This window comes from Peromyscus maniculatus, chromosome 3 (assembly GCF_049852395.1).
Source record: "Peromyscus maniculatus bairdii isolate BWxNUB_F1_BW_parent chromosome 3, HU_Pman_BW_mat_3.1, whole genome shotgun sequence".
Classification (NCBI taxonomy): Eukaryota; Metazoa; Chordata; class Mammalia; order Rodentia; family Cricetidae; genus Peromyscus; species Peromyscus maniculatus.
Genome location: NC_134854.1, coordinates 72,646,886 through 72,656,602, shown reverse-complemented (window position 1 = coordinate 72,656,602; position 9,717 = coordinate 72,646,886). Strand labels below are relative to the sequence as shown.

Sequence of the window (9,717 nt, the reverse complement as noted above, 5' to 3'; positions counted from 1 at the left end):
AGGAGTGGGTAGCAGCCCCTTTCATTAGGAAATTTTATCACAGTGATTTCATGACTAGGGAAGCACTCCTGCCTTAGACCTTTTCTTTAGTTTTCCTTGGGAGACTCCAGCTTAAAGATATAAAGCATGGATAGGGGTGCAGTGATCTTCAGGATGAGGTCTGAGAATTCAGATATGTGTTGTCTACATGGACACAGCAGGTGAGAAAGAGATGTGCTAGCTACCCACACTTGCTGTTTGTCAATGACCGTCACACCCTGGTCTTTAAATCTTCAATCCAAAGTCTGAAAACCTTCTGTTAGAAGTATAGGGAAAGGGCCAAAATGAGCATTCCAGGATAAACCATGGTTACAGATGAACCTCATATTTATTGAATACTATATATACAATTCTAGGGCATGAAATGCACAATAAAGAATAATGTAACACCACACTGCTTCTGAACTGTTTTATATACAGAAGATGAAGGCAGAGATTTGTAGAAATCACTGTATAATTCCATCTGCCTTTAGATAGGCTCTGTTGAGATTTTGAGGAATCCTCAGTAACTACTTCTAGACAGTGAAAAAGCCAAAAACATGCCTCCAGAGGAGGGCCTTCAAGATTTCCCATTACTCATTAGCATTCAAGTTGTCTGTACTCCTGGTCCATCACCTTCTTAACCCAATGGGTTACTTGATGTTTCTAATCAGGTCAGGTTGAGGACCAAGGTCAACAGGGAGTGGGGAGGGAACCTGGGATGTCAGTCTAAGAGGGTTTGGACCACAGTCTTGTGAGGCTTGTGAAGTTTATGAGGCTGATGTCACATAGCAGACCACTAATGCTGGTTGTTGTGGTGGTCCCAATTGCCTGTGAGTTCTTGGTGTTGCCTAAGTCACACATGAGATCATCTTGTCCTGGGTCTCTTGTAGACAAGATAGTACCTGGACAAATAATGACACTTGGGTGCGGCCCACACACCCATCACGGCAAAGTCTGCCCAGGTTGCTTCTCTGGTGTAACCCAGACATCATGAAGGCCATGTTTTGTGGTCCTGGGTCCTCCTAGATAAGCTTATTTCTTGAGTTTGATGAAGAGAGGTGAGGTCCACAACCCTCAAAGTTAATTTTGACCCAGGCTTCATGGTGGTAAGTTAGCCCCCAACTCACACTGACATTGATTGGCTGGCAGGATCCCATTGATGTGACTTCATGGTCTTTTTCCATGATGTCATTCTGCAGACCACCACCCCATGGTGTTAAAATGTGTCCAACCTTCCTGGAGTCGCGTGTGCACTAGATCACACTTGAGATCAAAGTGCTGTCCTTGATCTGTTGTAGTCTTAATAAAACCCTGGGCACAGGGGATTCCTGGGTGCGGCCCACACACCCTCTATCCAATGTGTGCCCATGTTATTTGATATTCATATGTGACCCAGATGGTCATGAAGGCTGTGAGGTTGTCCTGACTCCCTGATTTGAGCATGGTTGCCTGAGCTGGGTGAAAGGTGTGTGTAGTCTACATATCTCGAAGGTAATATGTGGAAATTCAATGATTAAACCACCAATAGTTTTGTCTGTTTGGAGTCCAGACAGCATGTGGTCAGATTTGAAATAAGGGTGCGGCCCACACACCCCTAAGTACAAGGTCTGCCCATATTGGTTGATGGTCATTTGTGGCTCGGACACAGTCAAGGATGTCATTTGGTCCTGTCTCTCCTGTATTGTTAATGGAGCCTGGGTTGGAAGAAGAGAGGGTGTGGCCCAAAGACACTTGGAATTTGACCCAAGGTTCTTGGTGGTCAAACAGCTCCCAACTTCCATTGATATCCTACAAAATAAACTAACATGAAGGTACTGCCTGGTGGTCAGACCAGGTCAGGGGCGTGGTTATGTCTATTAAGGTGAGGCTTGGTCCCTTTAAGGCATCACTCCTTTGTGGTTGGATCTTGTCCTGGATTGCACAGAAAGAGGGTGTGGTCCACACACCCCTGAGGACGATATTAGCCCAGGCTCTTAGGGTTCAAGGAGCAGCCGGGTTCCTTTGATGTCTTTGTAAGTCCTTGCACCTGTGTTAATCATCAGGTTATCATCAAGATCTGGATCTTGAAGGATATGATGTGTCCAAATGTTGTTAGAACAAGACCAACTATGATTAGTCCAAGGTTCTTGGTTACAGGCTGTGGCCTGAGGTACACTTGAGAAATACTTCTTTCTGAAACAATCAGTCTAAGTCAATATAAGTCCTTGTGTCAGACACTACTGGGTGCAGCATAACACAATTTTAGGTATTGCATGTCTACACTGATAGTTATTTAGTGAGCCCTTGTTGTATTATGGTGAGGGTATTATGCTTGCTCACATGTGTTGAGGATGTTGCCTGGATTGAATGAAGTTTCTGTGTGCGAAGCACATATTTGATACTCAGGTTGAGCATATCAGTCATTAGTACAGGCAGTATTGTGGGTGAGTCCAAGGTTATCAATGTTCAAGCTGGCATATGTCTGCATTAATACCTGGTTGGTTGTATTATACCAATTGAAACTAAGGCCTTGGATTAGAGAGCATCATGGTATATGCTCTAACCACATGTTTTTCACTTTAGATTTGGTGTGGGCATAGTGCTCTTTGTTTGGGCACAGGTCTCTTTGGTGAGGGGTTAATCCAGAATGATTTTACTCTAGTAATTGTACAAGGAGTCAGGGGTTAAATTTGGTTGCCCTCACTCCTTTTCATGGTTTCCCCAGCCTCTGTCATTTCAGGTGCTGGCCCAGGCCCACAACTCTTCTTGATTTGGGCCCGGGCTTCTCAAGGGTAAGTTATTTGCCTAGGCCCATATCTCTTCTGGCTTTGGGCTGGGGCTTCTTCAGGGTTAGGGTTTGGCCAAGGCATATTCCTTTTGTAGTTTAACCTGGGCCTCTTCCATATTTGGGATTGTCCCAGGCCCATATATCATCTCTTTTTGGGCCCAGGCATCATAAGGTTCAGGGACTGGCCCAGGCCCACATCTCTTCTTGATTTGGACCCAGGCGTCTCAAGGATAAAGCTTTAGCCCAGGCCCATATATCTCTTTTTGCTTTGGACCCAGGCTTCTTCGGGGGATAGGGTTTGGCTCAGGCATACTCCTTTTGTGGCTTAACCTGGGCCTCTTTATTTTGGGGATTGTCCCAGGCCCATATATCATCTCTTTCTGGTCCCAGGCTTCTTAAGGTTCAGGGACTGGCCCAGGCCCACATCTCTTCTTGCTTTGAGCCTGGGCTTCTAAAGGGTAAGGTATTAGCCCAGGCCCATATCTTTTTGCTTTGGGCCTGGGCTTCTAAAGGGTTATGGTTTGGCCCAGGCATATCCCTTTTATGTTTTAATATGGGCCTCTTTCCCATTTTTGGATTGTCCAGGCCTGTCTTTCTTTTGATCCAGGTATCTTAAGGTTCAGGGACTGACCCAGGCCCACATCTCTTCTTGCTTTGGGCCTGGGCTTCTACAGGATCAGAGTTTGGCCCAGGCATACCTCTCTTCTTGGATTGGCCTGAGCCTCCATAATTTGAATAATTTGCCCATGTCAATATATTATCTGTCCATAGACCTGCCCTTTTCATTGTCAGGGGTTGGCCCAGGGCCCAGTCTATTCTTGATTTGGGTCTGGGCTTCATTAGGGTCCACTTTCAGCCCACTCAATACTTTTTTTTGGGGGGGGGGTGCAGGCCTCTTTCTCTGCAGGGTTTGTCCCAGGCACACTTCTCTTCTGCATTGGGCCTTGGCAGGACAATGGTCCATGGTATAAACCAGGAAACGCCTCTTCTTTGAGGTTCCTGCATCTTTAGGTTTATGCTTATACCTGGGGTGCTTCCCTCTCAGACTTTAGCTCAGGATTCTAAGGGTCCATATTTGGCCTTCACTACTTTCGTTAGGTATATATTGGCTTTTTAGTGTCCAGATTTTAGCCTGGTACATTGCCTCATTGGATGGCCCTGTACCTGTTTCTCTTCAGGCTTCAAGCAGTGGAGTCCATGTGTGTCCAAAGCTACATTGTCATTAGCCTTTGTCTATGGTCAGCTTTTCTGAAAATAAAAATGAACAGGTTGATATCGACAGAGGAAAATACTTGGTGTCCTTTTCTGTCATGTCAAATGTAATCAGAACATCACTGACCTGTCCCTTAAGAACACAGAGACACATAGCACACAGTCCAGATGAAATAAATTACACATTATACAAATACATCAAATATGTACGAAAGAAGGTGGTTGGGAAGTCTTTCCTGATATATATCTGACTCTGCCTATAGTGGAGAGGCTTGAAGAGCTCATGTGGGAAGATTATTGCTTCTAACAGAGAGAGCTAAGAGAGTCCCAACAAGGGGCCATGCAGTCTTTTATCCCATTCTGTGGTCAGATCCCATGATGGATCACAGGGAGTTCAAGGAAACAGCAGAGGTTGGTCCTTCTTGGGTCTAGAGCAGTAGTTTTCAACCTGTGGGTAATGACCCCATTGAAAAGCTCTGAACCAAAAATGTTTGCATTACAATCCATAACAGTAGCAAAATCACAGTTATGAAGTAGCAATGCAAATAATTTTATGGTTGGGGGTCACCAGCACATGAGAGATTATATTAGCATCACATCACTAGGAAGGTTGACAACCATGGTTTAGAAAATGCCTTCCTAAGACACTGGGGGCTGTGCAGATCTTCACAAGGCCTCTTTCCTGTGTGTGGATGATGTCCTCTCCCTGCATGCCATGTGTAGCCATGCTCAGTGAGGGTGTCTCTCTGCTCCTTTCTAATGCAACTCTTCTTAAGACCACATCTGTCTTGTAGATCAAAAACCCGTGACATGGAATTGTGACTTAGTCACCCTTTTTCTATAATGCCCCCTACATGTTCATGCACAGATGTGAGATCACATTCACCCAAAGAATTTTGTGCAGTCACTTACCCTAAATGGATCCCTGCCCACCTTCTCCTGTATTTAAATCTGGTCCACTATAATGGACTCTGCTGCCCTCAGAACTAGATCACACCCGTGATCATGGCAGTGACCCGTATGTGAGTTCAGAGAGGCCAGGCCTCACTCTCTTTGGGAAATCTCAAAGGCTGTCCAAGCACATGGGTGTCTTTTGGACTGGTACTTAGGGAAAGTACCTGAAGACTTCCCTTAAGATCATTGCTTGGGAACAAGCTCACAGGCAATCTTCCTCCCCTGCAGGGATCACCACCCCCGGAAGAGCAAGGCCAGTGGGGACAGGTCATACTCAGTCCCAGAGTACAAAGTTCAAGTCTTGGTCTATCATTTCTGCTGAGTTTTTTGTTTGTTTGTTTGTTTGTTTTTTTGCGACAGGGTTTCTCTGTGTAGCTTTGCACCTCTCCTGGAACTCACTTGGTAGCCCAGGCTGGCCTCGAACTCACAGAGATCCGCCTGGCTCTGCCTCCCAAGTGCTGGGATTAAAGGCGTGCGCCACCACCGCCCAGCGCTCTGCTGAGTTTTTTATCAGCAGGTTTCTCTTGTCATGAGGCTTGGAGTGTGCCATCTTCAGGATCCTGGGTACCTAGCTGATTGATAAATTTGGCCTTCAACCTGCCCCTTCACCACCATTCAATGTAGCTTGAAGGAGGAGGGCAAAGAAAGCAGAATGTCTTGAGATTTCCCACACTGGCTCTCCCATGGTAGTCAATGGCCTCTGAGAATGTCATGAGATTTCCCACACTGGCTCTCCCATGGTAGTCAATGGCCTCTGAGAATGTCATTCACTGGAGAACAGTGTAACAGCAGAGCTCCATCCCATCACAGTTTGGAAACTGGATCCTGACATGGGTGCTGGCTCTGCCTCAGATGCTGTCACCTTTTCTGACAAATACAGGTGGGGGTTAGTAGAAGAAAAGAACTGACCTGCCTGCACACTATGGCTGTCATAGAGGACCGCTGTCCCTGGCTTGGGGCACAACAACAGAGCTTTATCCTGCCCTGGTCTGTAACCTGAAGTCTTTTCACATGGTACAGTCTGGGGTCATCCTGTGACCTCATTCTCTGGTGAATAGTGACCGTGATCTCCTTGAGTCCTTGTTTGGCTAGTCCTTGGAGCATGTCTGCTGATACTTACCGCAACTTTTCCTAGTGCTGTAGCTGAGGTCCTGCTAAAGGTCACTTCAAGGACCACATTGTGTCTCACACCCTTTATCACCCCCGCTTCTCTGAATAGTGTAAGGAGTTTAAATTAGGCCTTCATCCCAAGAATCCTGTGTGGATTCCTCCCACCACTTAGCCCCAACTTACTTTCACACCTGCAGTTCCGTCTGAACCCCGCAGCCCACCCCAGTAGATACTGTGCTCCCTCCCATGAAGACCACAGCCGTTACCATGGCAGTGATCTATCATATGAGGTAACAGAGGCCTGACCACACCTCTCTCCAGCTTTTGCCTATGTGCCTGAGTATAACATGAAGTGCGACCACGCTTCCCCACACTGTGCTGAGCACACTGTCCCAGCAAAGTGGGATGCTTAAGATGTGGTGATGTTGTCATCTTATCAACAAAGGCTGAGCGTAAATTTACCCTCTGTCATATATGTTGGTAGAGGAAGACATGTGACATTATTCAGTATCATCTACAAGCACTTTCACACATGGATGTGAACCTGCAGACAGGAGCACACACCAATAACACACACACCAAGTGAAAATGTGTATGTAAGTACAGACTTAGAGGGGAGAGTGCAGCCATGGTGTTCCTGTGACAGTGACATTGAGTTTGTTCCCATATTTGTCAGCTATCTGAGTACAAATGAAAAGATTGCTACACCAGGGAAGCTCAGATGTCAGCACCCCAGAGACTTCCTCTACCATGCCTGGACAAACTATGAATGATGGTCATTGTTGGGGATGCAAACAGGAACCCTCCATCCTTCCTTACCTAGGCTGGAGGTTGGAGTCCTGGTCCAGATACATCTGTGTGGCTTCATTCCAAGGCCCCTCTCCCTGGTGACTCCAGCAGTTTCTCTCCTTGGGTTCTTAAGTGGCCAGTCCCACTGCTATGGGAACCCTGATCCCTGCTGTTTCTAGTTCTTCCTAGGATGAACTGCCCTAAGTAAGAGACATTTTAATTATCTCACTATGTCTCAGTCTCCACATTTAAAGCCCCGGTGTAGAAGTGCCTCCCACTGACTGAGTCACTCAGATTAATTTTGGGTAGTATCCATCCCAGAAAATAGCCCCAAATCTTCAAGACACTTGGGCCTGCTTTGACTCCCAGCTGTCCTTGATGGACTCTGTGTTGCCCTCAGGCCAAGACCACTGCTGTCACTAGGACAGGGACTCACCCTGTGAGGTCACAGAGGCCTCACCTCATTCTGAGAATCCCAAAGGACATCCAGGCCTCGGTCCTCTCCCAGCACGGCCCATCTTGTTCTCTGCTGTGCAAGCATCCCCAGAAGCACTAGCTTTGGGGAATTATGTAGAGGCGTTTCTCATAGACCGTTCTTTCCCTGGGAGTCATCCACATGCGTCTCCTGTCAGCCCTCCATTTTCCCACGTGCACCATCAGCCTTGAGAGGAGGAACACAGGTGACTATTTTGTTTCCTTATCTCAAATCTCTGAACTTCACACTCTGCCTCATCACCTCCGATTCTCTACAGCCATCCTGGTTCATGGCTGTCACTCAGCCTGCAAGGTGCCATCTAGTGCCCCTTGTATCTGGCTCCAAATGTAACCATACACACCTTGTTTCCTAACTTGACCTCTGGGCACCATTAGTCCCTTGGCTTAGTTGAGTTATTAGCCAAATGCTTGCCTGGAATGCTGTGGTCCTGGGTTTTAGAGTGAACAGTATGTAAGTACATAGATGAGTAGTGAATCACTATACACTGTGTGCAGGAATCCCCATAGATGGTGATGCGGCAGGCCAGCGTGTAAGATAGACTCCTGACTATACACTGTGTGCAGGAGTCCCCATAGATGGTGATGCAGCAGGCCAGCGTGTACGATGGACTCCTGACTATACACTGTGTGCAGGAGTCACCATAGATGGTGATGCGGCAGGCCAGCGTGTACGATGGACTCCTGGGAGCACCTGCTTTTCCTTGTGCCATCCTCAGCCAACCTTCCACCCAGGTAACTGTGTGGCTGGGTGATCACGCTGTCCAGAGTTGTGTCAAGCTCTGTCCCCATGCACTTTCAGATCATGCAGTGGTGGGCTGGTTCTGTTAGCCTGCTCTGAACTGGAATCTCAGTCAAGTCCGTGCTTCCCCTGTGATGGAAATGCAGTCTCTCAACCACCAGTTTCCAGGGTTTCTCATGAAGGGAAGGTGGATGTAAAATGACTGACATCCAGTACTCAGGATCGCTGGCCACTCATGGCCATGGACCACCATGAATTCTCAGAGTGTTGCAAGAGTCTACCATTGATTGTGAAAAGTGTGAAACCTTTGGCTTAGTTAGCCTGCCTCTGTCCTTGGAGATAGAAAGTGCAGCTTCTGGCACGAGGATGTTTAAAGTGAGTCACGTTGTGTGTTTTTGCATTCAGATAGCCTCCCATGTAACATGACTCGTGAGCATGAGGACCCCATGAATGTCCTTGGAGATGTGGGGAGTCAGAGTGCCTAGTGGAAGGACAGGCTTTCACAGCAGGTGAAGGAATGGCCACTGTTGTGTCCTGAGCCCAGCCGTGTTCTGTCCTCCCCCTGGGCTCACTGTAGCTGTTGCTGGCTGTCCACTGTGGAACACAGTTTACATGTGGCAATGTTTGGATACAGACAGGCTTGTATCATTTACAGTTGACCTCTCTACCCAAGGCACCACACTCTGCATGGGGTCAAATTTGTCCAAATCTGATTAAAACCCTGGAATGAGAGCTTGAAGTGGAGTTCATTTTCAGGTTACCTGCTCTAGCATCAAATGGTACACTGGTGTGTCAATTCTGTGTTGAAACTCACAGTTATATGTGGTTCCGGTTAAGTTCCCCCAGGAGTTTGCCTCTCAGTGAGCTGAACATTTGTGCCACTATTCAGCCAGCCTGATCTCTCCCAGGATCTGTAGCTTCAAGTCACTGCAGTAGAAATAGTGTGAGCCTAGCTGCCAACCAGTTCCTCATGGGAATTCCGCTGCCCTTTCCCACGTCATAAAGAACCCAAATTATGTTTTAGAAAGCTCACTTTCTAGAAGAGACCTTGTTACTAGTGTGCAGTTAGACCTGGTCCTCGCTCCCTTCCATCCTGCAGGGCCTCTTCTCATGGATGTTTGCTGTGGACTCTTAAGGGCAGCGGGACCCTTTGGGGCCTCTGTATGTACATGCACCCTGAGCTACACCAAGCCTCAGTGGTCTGTTTACCTGGGGACTGTTTTGTCCTCACCCTCTTGGGCCACCTCTTCCAGCCCATATTCAGACACAGTTCTGGCTGAGGGCCATGTAGCTGTCTGTTCTCCAGATAAAGAAGTTGTGGGTTCTTCGCTCTGTTGCAGGGGCCAAGGAGACCTCCCCAGCTGGTCACTGTGAAGGTCAATGACTAAGTCAGAGTCTAAGTTCAGATCACCTGCTACTTCACCTGGGGGTCCTTTACCCAGGCACGGGAAGCCTGCCTCCTCTGAACTCACTTTCAGGAGCTGTCTCTCCAGCCACAGTTGACCTGCTATTCTGAGTCTCCATGTGTACTCTGGCTGCTTTTTTCCTATTCTTTCCTCCTCTGGAATGTTGTTCTATTCTCCCAGGACTCCCTAAAAATATCCAGAGTCCCAAGACTCTCCATGTACAT

General features: G+C 47.4%; 1 long non-coding RNA gene across 1 annotated transcript; it reads right to left on the bottom strand.

Annotated features, from left to right (window-relative positions):
• Nucleotides 1-348: 348 nt before the first annotated feature.
• Nucleotides 349-9,445, bottom strand: LOC143272341 (uncharacterized). Its single transcript, XR_013049825.1, has 3 exons — nt 9,297-9,445; nt 6,884-7,514; nt 349-4,036 (listed from the first exon to the last, which is right to left on the bottom strand). It is a non-coding gene; the product is annotated as an uncharacterized LOC143272341 (long non-coding RNA).
• Nucleotides 9,446-9,717: the final 272 nt, after the last annotated feature.